Genomic DNA, 13,266 nt, shown 5'->3' on the forward strand with positions numbered 1-13,266 from the left:
TCCCACCAAGTTTCGGTGATTCCAATGACATCATATTTCTTTTCCTGTGTTAGTAGTTCCAATTCTCCTTGTTTGTTGCCCATGCTTTGTGCATTAGTATAGAAACATTTTAGTTTGTGATTGGTTTCTCTTTCTCCAATATTTTTATTAATTAGATTCTTTCGTCTTTGTTCTTCCTTTCCACTTCTAATAGCAGAGTTCTCAATAGCATTTGTCAGGTGTATGGCTTTTTCTGGTCTTTTGCTTCCCTTCCCATGTTGTTCTAGTTTAAAGCTCTCCTTACAAGTGTAGCAAGGCGACTTCCAAATACCTGCTTTCCAGTCTTCGTAAGGTGCACCCCATCTCTAGCAAGTAGTCCATCGTATAAGTAGTTCACTCCGTGATCCAGAAATCCAAATCGTTGCTGACGGCACCATCGACGTAGCCAGTTGTTCACCTGCAGAATCTTATTCCACCTCCTTGTTCCATGGCCATCCACTGGGAGGATGGAAGAGAAGACCACCTGCGCTCCCAGTTCTTTCACTTTCTTGCCTAAGTCTTCAAAGTCTCTGCAGATGGTTTCCAGGTCGTTTCTTGCGGTGTCATTTGTTACCACATGTAGTAGCAGGAATGGATAGTCATCTGTAGGTCTGAAGAGTCCTGATATCCTGTCAGACACATCTTTAATTTTTGCACCTGGAAGACAGCACATTTCTCTTGAAGTTATATCCGGTCTGCAGATAGCGGCCTCTGTTCCTCTCAACAGGGAATCCCCCATGACCACCGCTCTCCGTTTCTTCTTCACAACATTTTTCTTTCTCCATCTAGGAGGACTCTGAAGGCGTACAAGGTTGCTGTTTGTTGGCAAAGTCTTATCCTGATGTATTTCGTCATCATTTTCCTGCGTGAGAGCCTGGTACTGGTTTCTGAGCAGTATGGGTGCTGACTGCCTCCTGATCCTCCTGCTTCTCTGGGTCACATGTCTCCATTCCTCTGTTTATTCAGGTGCACTTCGAATTTCTTCTCTTTCTGTAACATGAAGAGATAATTCTGCCCTGTCCAAGAACTCTTCACCTTCCTTAATGATCTTCAACGTAGCTAACCTCTCTTCGAGATTTTGCAACTTTTCCTCCAACAGGGTCACAAGCTTGCATTTGTGGCAAGAGAAGTTTGGCTTTTCCACTGGTAAATCTGTAAACATGTAGCAAGAAATGCAGCTCACCAAATGGCTCCTGGCCTCTTCCATCTTGAGATTTCTTAAAAATGATGAAAGATGAGCAAAAAATTTTCCGATTTCCTCTTTTCAGCTGCAACGGCCAAAACCCAGTGATCGTTGAGCTCACGGAGACTCTTCACTTATCCCAGAAGGCACTGGGAATATGCAAATGATCTCCTCAAGACTCTTCCCCTGGAACACTTAGACACTGTCAAAAATACACATGCTTGCCAAAAGCAAAAAAGGGTAGAAATAATCACATTGGTAAACGTAATGCTCATTAAACCAGCAACAGAATATGCTAACTAAGGCTAATTAAGCCAACAATATACGTTTGTGATCAAAATAAAGAAAAGCAACATGTTTCTGCCCGGGATCAAAACAGGGAACTTTCAGGAGGATGGCAAACAGGACAATCACTACACTACAGTAACCAGACAAGAGCGTTTACTGTGGTCATGGCAAGCATTAAAGATCAAGCACTCATTGTCAAAAGCACTAGTTTGCAAGAGAAATGCTGTGTTTCTGCCCAGTTTCGAAGTGAGGACCTTCCGCGTGTAAAGTTAACGTGATACCCGCTACACTACAGAAACCAACCGATTCAAAAAAACAAAAAGTGCTGTGGTCATGGCAAGCAATAAAGAACAAGCACTGAAAGTCAAAAAGATCGTTTTCCAAGAGAAAAGCTGTGTTTCTGCCCAGTTTCGAACTGGGGACCTTTCGCGTGTGAGGTGAAAGTGATAGCCTCTACACTACAGAAACCAGAAGCAAGCCCTTACTGTGGTGACAACAAGCAATCGAGATCAAGAACTGAAAGTCAAAAGCTTGGATACCAAAGGGTAACATCGTGTTTCTGCCCAGTTTCGAACTGGGGACCTTTCTCGTGTTAGGCGAACGTGATAACCACTACACTACAGAAACCGGCTGCGGAAGGTTACTGTGGTCATGACGAGCCATCGAGAACAAAGACTCAACGTCAAAAGCTTTAGTATCAACGCCTAATGTCATGCTTCTATCAAGTTTCGAACTGGGGACCGTTCGCGTGTGAGGTGAACGTGACAACCACTACACTTCAGAAACTACATGCAAACCTAAAGATGTTTAAACATGCTGAAATGAACTTGAAAAAGAAAAAAACAGCCAGCCAAAGTCAAGAGGTCTTCCTCTATGTCTGAAGACGGGACAAAGTGCATTTTGCAACACAGGAACCTTTCATTTGTCAGGCTATTGGAAAAAAGAACAAACAGGGAAACAAAACCATGCTCCACAAAACATTCTCATGCCTTTGTCCAAAAGCCAAAAAGAAAAAGCACCTAGATGCCTGCTTTCGCACCTTGTTCCTATCAGGTGTTTCTTGAATTAGGAACACTTAGACACTGTCAAAAACACACATGCTTGCCAAAAGCAAAAACGGGTAGAAATAATCACATTGGTAAAAGTAATGCTCATTAAACCAGCAATAGAATATGCTAACTAATGCTAATTAAGCCAACAATATACATTTGTGATCAAAATAAAGAAAAGACACATGTTTCTGCCTGGGATCAAAACAGGGAACTTTCAGGAGGATTGCAAACAGGACAATCACTACACTACAGTAACCAGACAAGAGAGTTTACTGTGGTCATGGAAAACATTAAAGATCAAGCACTCATTGTCAAAAGCGCTAGTTTGCAAGAGAAACGCTGTGTTTCTGCCCAGATTCAAACTGGAGAACTTTCGCGTGTGAGGCGAACGTGATAACCGCTACACTACAGAAACCAGATGCAAGTGCTTACTGTGGTGACAACAAGCAATCGAGATCAAGAACTGAAAGTCAAAAGCTTAAATACCAAAGGGTAACATCGAGTTTATGCCCAGTTTCGAACTGGGGACCTTACGCGTGTTAGGCGAAAGTGATAACCACTACACTACAGAAACCAGCTGCAGAAGGTTATTGTGGTCATGACGAGCCATCGAGAACAAAGACTCAACGTCAAAAGCTTTAACATAAACGCCTAATGTCATGCTTCTATCCAGTTTCGAACTGGGGACCGTTCGCGTGTGAGGTGAAAGTGACAACCACTACACTTCAGAAACTCCATGCAAAGCTAAAGATGTTTAAACATGCTGAAATGAACTTGAAAAAGAAAAAAACATCCAGCCAAAGTCAAGAGGTCTTCCTCTATGTCTGAAGACAGGACAAAGTGCATTTTGCAACACAGGAACCTTTCATTTGTCAGGCTATTGGAGAAAAAGAACAAACAGGGAAACAAAACCATGCTCCACAAAACATTCTCATGCCTTTGTCCAAAAGCCAAAAAGAAAAAGCACCTAGATGCCTGCTTTCGCACCTTGATCCTATCAGGTGTTACTTGAATTAGGAACACTTAGACACTGTCAAAAACACACATGCTTGCCAAAAGCAAAAACGGGTAGAAATAATGATATTGGTAAAAGTAATGCTCATTAAACCAGCAATAGAATATTCTAACTAAGGCTAATTAAGCCAACAATATACGTTTGTGATCAAAATAAAGAAAATCCACATGTTTCTGCCCGGGATCAAAACAGGGAACTTTCAGGAGGATGGCAAACAGGACAATCAGTACACTTCAGTAACCAGACAAGAGTGTTTACTGTGGTCATGGCAAGCATTAAAGATCAAGCACTCATTGTCAAAAGCGCTAGTTTGCAAGAGGAATGCTGTGTTTCTGCCCAGTTTCGAACCGAGGACCTTTCGCGTGTAAAGCGAACGTGATAACCGCTACACTACAGAAACCAAGCGATTCATACAACCAAAAAATGCTGTGGTCATGGCAAGCAATAAAGAACAAGCACTGAAAGTCAAAAAGATCGTTTGCCAAGAGAAAAAGCTGTGTTTCTGCCCAGTTTCGAACAGGGGACCTTTTGCGTGTGAGGCGAACGTGATAACCGCTACACTACAGAAACCTGATGCAAGCGCTTACTGTGGTGACAACAAGCAATCAAGATCAAGAACTGAAAGTCAAAAGCTTGGATACCAAAGAGTAACAGCGTGTTTCTGCCCAGTTTCGAACCGAGGACCTTTCGCGTGTAAAGCGAACGTGATAACCGCTACACTACAGAAACCAAGCGATTCATACAACCAAAAAATGCTGTGGTCATGGCAAGCAATAAAGAACAAGCACTGAAAGTCAAAAAGATCGTTTGCCAAGAGAAAAAGCTGTGTTTCTGCCCAGTTTCGAACAGGGGACCTTTTGCGTGTGAGGCGAACGTGATAACCGCTACACTACAGAAACCTGATGCAAGCGCTTACTGTGGTGACAACAAGCAATCGAGATCAAGAACTGAAATTCAAAAGCTTGGATACCAAAGGGTAACAGCGTGTTTCTGCCCAGTTTCGAACTGGGGACCTTTCGCGTGTTAGGCGAACGTGATAACAGCTACACTACAGAAACCGGATGCAAGCGCTTACTGTGGTGACAACAAGCAATCGAGATCAAGAACTGAAAGTCAAAAGCTTGGATACCAAAGAGTAAGAGCGTGTTTCTGCCCAGTTTCTAACTGGGGACCTTTCGCATGTTAGGCGAACGTGATAACCACTACACTACAGAAACCGGCTGCGGAAGGTTACTGTGGGCATGACGAGCCATCGAGAACAAAGACTCAACGTCAAAAGCTTTAACATCAATGCCTAATGTCATGCTTCAATCCAGTTTCAAACTGGGGACCGTTCGCGTGTGAGGTGAACGTGACAACCACTACACGTCAGAAACTCAATGCAAAGCTAAAGATGTTTAAACATGCTGAAATGAACTTGAAAAAGAAAAAAACAGCCAGCCAAAGTAAAGAGGTCTTCCTCTATGTCTGAAGACAGGACAAAGTGCATTTTGCAACACAGGAACCTTTCATTTGTCAGGCTATTGGAGAAAAAGAACAAACAGGGAAACAAAACCATGCTCCACAAAACATTCTCATGCCTTTGTCCAAAAGCCAAAAAGAAAAAGCACCTAGATGCCTGCTTTCGCACCTTGATCCTATCAGGTGTTACTTGAATTAGGAACACTTAGACACTGTCAAAAACACACATGCTTGCCAAAAGCAAAAACGGGTAGAAATAATCACATTGGTAAAAGTAATGCTCATTAAACCAGCAATAGAATATGCTAACTAAGGCTAATTAAGCCAACAATATATGTTTGTGATCAAAATAAAGAAAAGCCACATGTTTCTGCCCGGGATCAAAACAGGGAACTTTCAGGAGGATGGCAAACAGGACAATCAGTACACTTCAGTAACCAGACAAGAGTGTTTACTGTGGTCATGGCAAGCATTAAAGATCAAGCACTCATTGTCAAAAGCGCTAGTTTGCAAGAGGAATGCTGTGTTTCTGCCCAGTTTCGAACTGAGGACCTTTCGCGTGTAAAGCGAACGTGATAACCGCTACACTACAGAAACCAACCGATTCAAACAAACAAAAAATGCTGTGGTCATGGCAAGCAATAAAGAACAAGCACTGAAAGTCAAAAAGATCGTTTTCCAAGAGAAAAAGCTGTGTTTCTGCCCAGTTTCGAACTGGGGACATTTCGCGTGTGAGGCGATCGTGATAACCGCTACACTACAGAAACCGTATGCAAGCGCTTACTGTGGTGACAACAAGCAATCGAGATCAAGAACTGAAAGTCAAAAGCTTGGATACCAAAAGGTAACAGTGTGTTTCTGCCCAGTTTCGAACTGGGGACCTTTCGCGTGTTAGGCGAACGTGATAACCACTATACTACAGAAACCGGCTGCGGAAGGTTACTGTGGTCATGACGAGCCATCGAGAACAAAGACTCAACGTCAAAAGCTTTAATATCAACGCCTAATGTCATGCTTCAATCCAGTTTCGAACTGGGGACCGTTCGCGTTTGAGGTGAACGTGACAACCACTACACTTCAGAAACTCCATGCAAAGCTAAAGATGTTTAAACATGCTGAAATGAACTTGAAAAAGAAAAAAACAGCCAGCCAAAGTCAAGAGGTCTTCCTCTATGTCTGAAGACAGGACAAAGTGCATTTTGCAACACAGGAACCTTTCATTTGTCAGGCTATTGGAGAAAAAGAACAAACAGGGAAACAAAACCATGCTCCACAAAACATTCTCATGCCTTTGTCCAAAAGCCAAAAAGAAAAAGCACCTAGATGGCTGCTTTCGCACCTTGATCCTATCAGGTGTTACTTGAATTAGGAACACTTAGACACTGTCAAAAACACACATGCTTGCCAAAAGCAAAAACGGGTAGAAATAATCACATTGGTAAAAGTAATGCTCATTAAACCAGCAATAGAATATGCTAACTAAGGCTAATTAAGCCAACAATATACGTTTGTGATCAAAATAAAGAAAAGCCACATGTTTCTGCCCGGGATCAAAACAGGGAACTTTCAGGAGGATGGCAAACAGGACAATCACTACACTACAGTAACCAGACAAGAGCGTTTACTGTGGTCATGGCAAGCATTAAACATCAATCACTCATTGTCAAAAGCGCTAGTTTGCAAGAGGAACGCTGTGTTTCTGCCCAGTTTCAAACTGAGGACCTTTCGCGTGTAAAGCGAACGTGATAACCGCTACACTACAGAAACCAACCGATTCAAACACACAAAAAATGCTGTGGTCATGGCAAGCAATAAAGAACAAGCACTGAAAGTCAAAAAGATCGTTTTCCAAGAGAAAAATCTGTGTTTCTGCCCAGTTTCGAACTGGCGACCTTTCGCGTTTGAGGCGAAAGTGATAACCGCTGCACTACAGAAACCGGATGCAAGTGTTTACTGTGGTGACAACAAGCAATCGAGATCAAGAACTGAAAGTCAAAAGCTTGGATACCAAAGGGTAACAGCGGGTTTCTGCCCAGTTTCGAACTGGGGACCTTTCTCGTGTTAGGCGAACGTGATAACCACTGCACTACAGAAACCGGCTGTGGAAGGTTACTGTGGTCATGACGAGTCATCGAGAACAAAGACTCAACATCAAAAGCTTTAATATCAACGCCTAATGTCATGCTTCTATCCAGTTTCGAACTGGGGACCGTTCGCGTGTGAGGTGAACGTGACAACAACTAAACTTCAGAAACTCCATGCAAAGCTAAAGATGTTTAAACATGCTGAAATGAACTTGAAAGAGAAAAAAACAGCCAGCCAAAGTCAAGAGGTCTTCCTCTATGTCTGAAGACAGGACAAAGTGCATTTTGCAACACAGGAACCTTTCATTTGTCAGGCTATTGGAAAAAAAGAACAAACAGGGAAACAAAACCATGCTCCACAAAACATTCTCATGCCTTTGTCCAAAAGCCAAAAAGAAAAAGCACCTAGATGCCTGCTTTCGCACCTTGATCCTATCAGGTGTTACTTGAATTAGGAACACTTAGACACTGTCAAAAACACATATGCTTGCCAAAAGCAAAATCGGGTAGAAATAATCACATTGGTAAAAGTAATGCTCATTAAACCAGCAATAGAATATGCTAACTAAGGCTAATTAAGCCAACAATATACGTTTGTGATCAAAATAAAGAAAAGCCACATGTTTCTGCCCGGGATCAAAACAGGGAACTTTCAGGAGGATGGCAAACAGGACAATCACTACACTACAGTAACCAGACAAGAGCGTTTACTGTGGTCATGGCAAGCATTAAAGATCAAGCACTCATTGTCAAAAGCACTAGTTTGCAAGAGAAAAGCTGTGTTTATGCCCAGTTTCGAACTGAGGACCTTTCGCGTGTAAAGTGAACGTGATAACCGCTACACTACAGAAACCAACCGATTCAAACAAAAAAAAAATGCTGTGGTCATGGCAAGCAATAAAGAACAAGCACTGAAAGTCAAAAAGATCGTTTTCCAAGAGAAAAAGCTGTGTTTCTGCCCAGTTTCGAACTGGGGACCTTTCGCGTGTGAGGCGAACGTGATAACCGCTACACTACAGAAACCGGATGCAAGTGCTTACTGTGGTGACAACAAGCAATCGAGATCAAGAACTGAAAGTCAAAAGCTTGGATACCAAAGTGTAAAAGCGTGTTTCTGCCCAGTTTCGATCTGGGGACCTTTCGCGTGTTAGGCGAACGTGATAACTAGAGTTGAGCGAAACGGGTCGAAAAAATTCAAAAGTCGGGTTTCATGAAACGAAACCCGACCCTAGGATGAGGTCGGCCACGAGGTCGGCGACTTACGCGCCAAAGTCGCGTTTCAAAAGTTTGTTTTGGGCTCTTTTTCAGCCAATCAGGATCCACGGACAATGTGGGCAACGTGATGACCTAGGCACGGGTCACCACCATCTTTCAGAATGGCATGCAAGTGATTGGCTTGCTTTGGTGGGCGTCACAGGGGGTATAAAAGGGCGTGCACGCCGACCGCCATCTTACTTCTGCCGATCTTAGTATAGGGAGAGGTTGCTGCTGATTCTGTAGGGAGAGCGTTAGGCAGGGAAGAAGACAAAAAAACTGCTTCTGCTGCTAGCGATTTGGCCTGCACAACACACAAGTCACTGTGTGTGCAGTGCAAGGGGAGGCTATATTGTGGTGTATCAGTGGTGTTGGTTGTTGGGCTGCCTTTTAAGGCTTCCTGACACGCTGGCATTGCTGTTTACCCACTGCTCTGCAAACTGCTTTTTTAAAAGCAATCCAATCTCCCTTATCCTCTAGTCACTTTTGTCACAGCTGTGCCATCGAGCGTGTCACATAGCGCTCAGATATCAGTGGGCCTCACACAATCCACAAGTGTCCAGTGTCCAAAAGTGTACGCAGAGATTCAAAATCTCCATTATCCTCTCGTCACTTTGGTCACAGGCAGCTGTGCCATCGAGCGTGTCACATAGCGCTCAGATATCAGTGGGCCTCACACAATCCACAAGTGTCCAGTGTCCAAAAGTGTGCGCAGAGATTCAAAATCTCCATTATCCTCTCGTCACTTTGGTCACAGGCAGCTGTGCCATCGAGCGTGTCACATAGCGCTCAGATATCAGTGGGCCTCACACAATCCACAAGTGTCCAGTGTCCAAAAGTGTGCGCAGAGATTCAAAATCTCCATTATCCTCTCGTCACTTTGGTCACAGGCAGCTGTGCCATCGAGCCTGTCACATAGCGCTCAGATATCAGTGGGCCTCACACAATCCACAAGTGTCCAGTGTCCAAAAGTGTACGCAGAGATTCAAAATCTCCATTATCCTTTCATCACTTTGGTCACAGGCAGCTGTGCCATCGAGCGTGTCACATAGCGCTCAGATATCAGTGGGCCTCACACAATCCACAAGTGTCCAGTGTCCAAAAGTGTACGCAGAGATTCAAAATCTCCATTATCCTCTCGTCACTTTGGTCACAGGCAGCTGTGCCATCGAGCGTGTCACATAGCGCTCAGATATCAGTGGGCCTCACACAATCCACAAGTGTCCAGTGTCCAAAAGTGTACGCAGAGATTCAAAATCTCCATTATCCTCTCGTCACTTTGGTCACAGGCAGCTGTGCCATCGAGTGTGTCACATAGCGCTCAGATATCAATGGGCCTCACACAATCCACAAGTGTCCAGTGTCCAAAAGTGTACGCAGAGATTCAAAATCTCCATTATCCTCTCGTCACTTTGGTCACAGGCAGCTGTGCCATCGAGTGTGTCACATAGCGCTCAGATATCAGTGGGCCTCACACAATCCACAAGTGTCCAGTGTCCAAAAGTGTACGCAGAGATTCAAAATCTCCATTATCCTCTCGTCACTTTGGTCACAGGCAGCTGTGCCATCGAGCGTGTCACATAGCGCTCAGATATCAGTGGGCCTCACACAATCTACAAGTGTCCAGTGTCCAAAAGTGTACGCAGAGATTCAAAATCTCCATTATCCTCTCGTCACTTTGGTCACAGGCAGCTGTGCCATCGAGCGTGTCACATAGCGCTCAGATATCAGTGGGCCTCACACAATCTACAAGTGTCCAGTGTCCAAAAGTGTACGCAGAGATTCAAAATCTCCATTATCCTCTCGTCACTTTGGTCACAGGCAGCTGTGCCATCGAGCGTGTCACATAGCGCTCAGATATCAGTGGGCCTCACACAATCTACAAGTGTCCAGTGTCCAAAAGTGTACGCAGAGATTCAAAATCTCCATTATCCTCTCGTCACTTTGGTCACAGGCAGCTGTGCCATCGAGCATGTCACATAGCGCTCAGATATCAGTGGGCCTCACACAATCCACAAGTGTCCAGTGTCCAAAAGTGTACGCAGAGATTCAAAATCTCCATTATCCTCTCGTCACTATGGTCACAGGCAGCTGTGCCATCGAGCGTGTCACATAGCGCTCAGATATCAGTGGGCCTCACACAATCCACAAGTGTCCAGTGTCCAAAAGTGTACGCAGAGATTAAAAATCTCCATTATCCTCTCGTCACTTTGGTCACAGGCAGCTGTGCCATCGAGCCTGTCACATAGCGCTCAGATATCAGTGGGCCTCACACAATCTACAAGTGTCCAGTGTCCAAAAGTGTACGCAGAGATTCAAAATCTCCATTATCCTCTCGTCACTTTGGTCACAGGCAGCTGTGCCATCGAGCGTGTCACATAGCGCTCAGATATCAGTGGGCCTCACACAATCCACAAGTGTCCAGTGTCCAAAAGTGAACGCAGAGATTCAAAATCTCCATTATCCTCTCGTCACTTTGGTCACAGGCAGCTGTGCTATCGAGCGTGTCACATAGCGCTCAGATATCAGTGGGCCTCACACAATCCACAAGTGTTCAGTGTCCAAAAGTGTACGCAGAGATTCAAAATCTCCATTATCCTCTCGTCACTTTGGTCACAGGCAGCTGTGCCATCGAGCGTGTCACATAGCGCTCAGATATCAGTGGGCCTCACACAATCTACAAGTGTCCAGTGTCCAAAAGTGTACGCAGAGATTCAAAATCTCCATTATCCTCTCGTCACTTTGGTCACAGGCAGCTGTGCCATCGAGCGTGTCACATAGCGCTCAGATATCAGTGGGCCTCACACAATCCACAAGTGTCCAGTGTCCAAAAGTGTACGCAGAGATTCAAAATCTCCATTATCCTCTCTTCACTTTGGTCACAGGCAGCTGTGCCATCGAGCATGTCACATAGCGCTCAGATATCAGTGGGCCTCACACAATCCACAAGTGTCCAGTGTCCAAAATTGTACGCAGAGATTCAAAATCTCCATTATCCTCTCGTCACTTTGGTCACAGGCAGCTGTGCCATCGAGCGTGTCACATAGCGCTCAGATATCAGTGGGCCTCACACAATCCACAAGTGTCCAGTGTCCAAAAGTGTACGCAGAGATTCAAAATCTCCATTATCCTCTCTTCACTTTGGTCACAGGCAGCTGTGCCATCGAGCATGTCACATAGCGCTCAGATATCAGTGGGCCTCACACAATCCACAAGTGTCCAGTGTCCAAAAGTGTACGCAGAGATTCAAAATCTCCATTATCCTCTCGTCACTTTGGTCACAGGCAGCTGTGCCATCGAGCGTGTCACATAGCGCTCAGATATCAGTGGGCCTCACACAATCCACAAGTGTCCAGTGTCCAAAAGTGTACGTAGAGATTCAAAATCTCCCTTATCCTCTCGTCACTTTGGTCACAGGCAGCTGTGCCATCGAGCGTGTCACATAGCGCTCAGATATCAGTGGGCCTCACACAATCCACAAGTGTCCAGTGTCCAAAAGTGTACGCAGAGATTAAAAATCTCCATTATCCTCTCGTCACTTTGGTCACAGGCAGCTGTGCCATCGAGCGTGTCACATAGCGCTCAGATATCAGTGGGCCTCACACAATCCACAAGTGTCCAGTGTCCAAAAGTGTACGCAGAGATTCAAAATCTCCATTATCCTCTCGTCACTTTGGTCACAGGCAGCTGTGCCATCGAGCGTGTCACATAGCGCTCAGATATCAGTGGGCCTCACACAATCCACAAGTGTCCAGTGTCCAAAAGTGTACGCAGAGATTCAAAATCTCCATTATCCTCTCGTCACTTTGGTCACAGGCAGCTGTGCCATCGAGCGTGTCACATAGCGCTCAGATATCAGTGGGCCTCACACAATCCACAAGTGTCCAGTGTCCAAAAGTGTACGCAGAGATTCAAAATCTCCATTATCCTCTCGTCACTTTGGTCACAGGCAGCTGTGCCATCGAGCGTGTCACATAGCGCTCAGATATCAGTGGGCCTCACACAATCCAAAAGTGTCCACTGTCCACAAGTGTGTGCAGAAATTCTAAATCTCCCCTGTCCTATAGACACCTTGTACCTTGTTTTACATTACTATATAGTTTGTAGGACTTTGTCTACATTTCTACCAAAAATGAGGAAGGATGGTGGAAGAGGCCGTGGAATTGGGCGGGGGTTGGCAGCTGGTAATGATGGTGTTGGTGGTGGATCTGATGGTAGTGGCAAGAGCAAAATAGGACCGAATGCAGGAGGTGCTGACCCTGCGTCATCGTCTGGCTACATAAGGCCTCGAACGCTTAGTTTTCTAGGAGTTGGCAAACCGCTTTTAAAGGCAGAGCATCAGGAAAAAGTTTTGTCTTACATTGCTGACTCAGCCTCCAGCTCTATCGCCTCCTCTTCTTCAGTTGTAAAAAGTAAAAGCACTGAGTCGTCATTGGAGGCTCATGTTCATGAACCACACCTTTCCTTGTGTCCTTCACCCCAACCAAGATTGAAGGATGACGCAGGCCATACTACTGATTACTCCATGGAGCTGTTTTCACATACCATGCCTGGATTATCAAGTCAAATGGTGAATTACCCAGGCCAAGATGAATCTGACATGGAGTGCACTGATGCACAGCCGCTGATGGATGATTCTGCTGGTACATTCACTCAGAGCACTACATTGTCCTCGCAGTGTACAGAGCCAGATTTTGACCCTGATGAGACTCAGGTGCCCCTTCCCGCACACTATACCACCATACACGGTGACACAGAGAAAGGTGCACATGACATAGAAGAGGAGGTGATGGATGACCCAGTTGTTGACCCAGATTGGCATCCATTGGGGGAAGAGGGTGCTGCTTCCAATAGCTCAGATGAGGAGCATCCACAGCAGACATCGACATCGCAACAGCTGTTATCTGGCAG

The 13,266-nt window shown here is 45.0% G+C and overlaps 8 non-coding genes across 8 annotated transcripts; all 8 read right to left on the reverse strand.

Moving 5' to 3' along the window:
- Positions 1-3,883: 3,883 nt before the first annotated feature.
- TRNAV-UAC (transfer RNA valine (anticodon UAC)) lies at positions 3,884-3,956 on the reverse strand. Its single transcript has one exon. It is a non-coding gene; the product is annotated as a tRNA-Val (tRNA).
- Positions 3,957-4,212: 256 nt separating this feature from the next.
- On the reverse strand, positions 4,213-4,285 carry TRNAV-UAC (transfer RNA valine (anticodon UAC)). Its single transcript has one exon. It is a non-coding gene; the product is annotated as a tRNA-Val (tRNA).
- A 415-nt stretch (positions 4,286-4,700) lies between these two features.
- Positions 4,701-4,773, reverse strand: TRNAV-AAC (transfer RNA valine (anticodon AAC)). The gene has a single exon. It is a non-coding gene; the product is annotated as a tRNA-Val (tRNA).
- A 768-nt stretch (positions 4,774-5,541) lies between these two features.
- On the reverse strand, positions 5,542-5,614 carry TRNAV-UAC (transfer RNA valine (anticodon UAC)). The gene has a single exon. It is a non-coding gene; the product is annotated as a tRNA-Val (tRNA).
- A 256-nt stretch (positions 5,615-5,870) lies between these two features.
- TRNAV-AAC (transfer RNA valine (anticodon AAC)) lies at positions 5,871-5,943 on the reverse strand. The gene has a single exon. It is a non-coding gene; the product is annotated as a tRNA-Val (tRNA).
- Positions 5,944-6,711: 768 nt separating this feature from the next.
- Positions 6,712-6,784, reverse strand: TRNAV-UAC (transfer RNA valine (anticodon UAC)). Its single transcript has one exon. It is a non-coding gene; the product is annotated as a tRNA-Val (tRNA).
- Positions 6,785-6,881: 97 nt separating this feature from the next.
- On the reverse strand, positions 6,882-6,954 carry TRNAL-CAA (transfer RNA leucine (anticodon CAA)). The gene has a single exon. It is a non-coding gene; the product is annotated as a tRNA-Leu (tRNA).
- Positions 6,955-8,051: 1,097 nt separating this feature from the next.
- Positions 8,052-8,124, reverse strand: TRNAV-CAC (transfer RNA valine (anticodon CAC)). The gene has a single exon. It is a non-coding gene; the product is annotated as a tRNA-Val (tRNA).
- Between the last annotated feature and the right edge of the window lie 5,142 nt (positions 8,125-13,266).

The sequence above is a fragment of the Dendrobates tinctorius genome, unplaced genomic scaffold (assembly GCF_039654945.1).
Source record: "Dendrobates tinctorius isolate UK_male_01 unplaced genomic scaffold, ASM3965494v1 ptg000421c, whole genome shotgun sequence".
NCBI classification, from domain to species: Eukaryota; Metazoa; Chordata; class Amphibia; order Anura; family Dendrobatidae; genus Dendrobates; species Dendrobates tinctorius.